This window comes from Pteropus alecto, unplaced genomic scaffold (genome assembly GCF_000325575.1).
Source record: "Pteropus alecto unplaced genomic scaffold, ASM32557v1 scaffold7, whole genome shotgun sequence".
Taxonomy (NCBI): Eukaryota; Metazoa; Chordata; class Mammalia; order Chiroptera; family Pteropodidae; genus Pteropus; species Pteropus alecto.
The window spans coordinates 45,940,007-45,943,042 of record NW_006494614.1 but is presented as its reverse complement, the minus strand read 5'-3'; positions in this window follow the sequence as shown (position 1 = coordinate 45,943,042).

Below are 3,036 nucleotides of genomic sequence, written 5' to 3'. Positions count from 1 at the left end.
GATGTAGGCCTCTGAGGGGAGATTTTTAGGAAAGATGATGGGCCCTTAGAAAAACAGATATGAGGTATGATAGTTTGAAATAGTTCGTATGGGTGTGGTGTCCACTTTTAGTCTCCTCTCCTTTGATGAGTCAATTTTTCCTAGTTGGTGAAACTCCCAGGAAGGAGATTTATGACAACTGAGTTCCTTGTGGAGAATCTGTCTTTAGGCAGATAAGGAGAGTTCAGAGAAAGCCTCTCCTTGAATTTCCTGTTTTTCAAGTGTTCAAAATAATCAATATGCCAGAGCTGCATTTGTGGGAGTAGCATGTTCTGCTACCCTCCAATCTCATACTGCCAACCTGCCTCCTCCAGCTCCAGAGCAATGGGCCTGAGACAGAAAGTGACTGTCTGTGGGTGACACTGCTTCCTTTCTTCACAGCAGTAGGGATCAGAACCAGGCCTTCTCAGAACTGCAGGGTGGGTTTGAGCTGAATATGGTGAACCTGGTGAGTTTCCCACATGACGGGTATCATTCTGAGGCTCATATGCATCAGTGAATGAATGCCCATCCCAACCCTATGAGATCGATCCAGTTATATCTTATTTTACAGACAAGAAGGCAGAGTTACGGAGTTAGGTAATTTGCCATAGTCCCACAGTGTAACTCCAAACCTTGTGCTTTGAATCACTGCTTTCAATAATGTCTGACAGGCGGCAGTTATCAAACATCTTGACCATATGCCTGAGACCCAAGAACTGTCTAGCTGCAAATGGAGCCACAACTGCTTACTGAGCATTCCCCAGGGGCAGGCCCGGGCCCAGATGTGCTGTGGGGGGTGTGTGAGAGGTGCAGGATGCAGTCCCTGGGAGCTGACGACCAGTAGGGGGATGAGACAAATTCATCCAGAGTTAAATGTTAGTTAAGCACAATGTGAAAATGTTGCACATAAGAGATGAATTATTGTTAAATGCTGCAATCAAGAGCTGAAGAGGTCATTTGTTTATTCAAATCACACCGCCAAAGTGCTGATTTGGTGCCAGGCCCTTTCAGGTACCAGGAATGGAGAGGAGAATTCGATGCTGACCCTGCCCAGACCCTCAGATCGTCACAAGGCAATGTAGCCACAGGTGGAGACAGAAGCAGAGCACTAAGAGGCCCCCAGAGGCATGGTAAAGAGGGACTGACCAAGTCTTGAAGAGGAGGAGGGTCTGGGAAGGGTCTGTAGAAGCTCAGAAGGTGGGGCAAGGGCCATGCGAATGGGGAAAGTGAGGAGGAATGACTCTCCCTAGAGCCACAAATAGTACCACCTTACTTTTGGCCAATATGTTAGTTTCCAAAACACTTTAGCACTCCTCTTGAACATCACCTACCCAGGGTGGAAAGGAGAGCAGGCATTATGGAAAGGGAGCTTTGGAATGGCAAGTGCCATGCCTGGGCTTACACGATACGGCCTGGCCTGAGGCCTGGTCTTCTGTCTCTCTCACCAGTGTTCTTTCCACTTGATGGTTTTCAAAGCTATGTCCCTCCATCGCACCACAGCTGGAGACTGACTGTAAAGACATTATTTTTTTTATATTTGCATGAGTCCCCATATCCTCATTCTGGTCCTGCTAGAAAGTGGTGGCTGTGACGCCCCAACAGTGCTTAGTGGGTAGGCAGCTAATTCTAAACAAGACTGTGTGGGGCACAGCTTGTTTGTTATTTTGTTTTTTTTCTTTCTTGCACTGTTCTTCAACTTTTTTTCTAACAGCTTCATTCAACCTGGGTTCCTGGCACTGCACTATATAGTCCTCAAAAGTCTTACTCCAAGAAATATTCTGTACATTAATGACTATTATCATTATTGTTAATTACCACATATTGATCATTTACCATAGGCCAGGCATTGTGCTAAGAACTTGGGTGGATTTGTCTCTTCAGTCCTCACAATGAGATAGGTGCTAGTATCCCCATTTTTATAGATGAGGGAAACTGAGGCAGAAACATGTCACTTACCTGAGGTTACACAGCTGTGAAGTAACAAGAGTCAGGATTCAAATCCAGGTCTGTCTGTCTCCCTCTGTTGTCTGCATTGCATGTTATTTTGCTTTGGTTGCTTTGGTTGCTCTGTTGCCATTGGCAATAAAACCTTTTGGAGCCAATAGTTTTTGAGGGGAGTCTTCAACCTTTCCCAGGCTTGGTGTGTCTCTAACACCTAATGGCTAAGAGCCCTGTCAGATGTAGGTATTTGTTAAAAACACAAGTGAATCACCTCAGTTCCACAGATGTATAATGGACACCTATTGTGTGACCAGCCCCATGAGAGGTGTTCCATGAAAATCAAAGAAAATGAGACCTGCTCGCTGCCCTTAAGACAAAATTATCACATGCACAAATAGAGGATTAGATATAATCAAGTGGAAAGCTGTGGGGTGCTCATGTTAAGCATCATGGGAGCTGGGAAAAAGGGGAGAACCTTATGGCTGCAGTGGGCTGAGAAGGCTTCCACTTCAGGGCCCTAGAAATACAATGGAAAGTGTGAGAATGTGTGTCTGTGGAAGGCAGGGAGCAGCTGCCACCTCACTTGTCCCTTTTCACACCCAAGGTGGCAGGGAGAGCTGTCTGGAAGGAGGAAGTGAGAGGGTGTTGATTCTGGGGGGCCCTTGTCCAGCAATGCCAAGGGCAGCCAGCACAAAACTGCCCTTTCATGGAACCACTCAAAGAGTCCCCTGTGTGTGTGTGGGTGGGGGGACCTTGGCTGCTCAAGCTGGGAGAAGCCAAGGGAGAGGGCGTGAGGTGCTAGAGGGGCATGTGCCTGCAGACTGCTGTACACTGGCAAAACTAGGAAATCAGCCAAGGACTAGGGGAGGAGACAAACATTTGTTCCTACTCCCTTTTTTTATTCACAATTATCATCCTTTTCGGCGAGAGAGGAAAAGGAGGCTCAAAGAAAATACTTTCTTAAGTTCACATAGCTCAAAGCAGAGCAGGATGTGAATCTAGGGAGGTCTCCCTTACCGCTGCTTCTACCCCCTCTTTCTCTTTGGACTTCTCTCTTCCTCACCTAGGAATCCT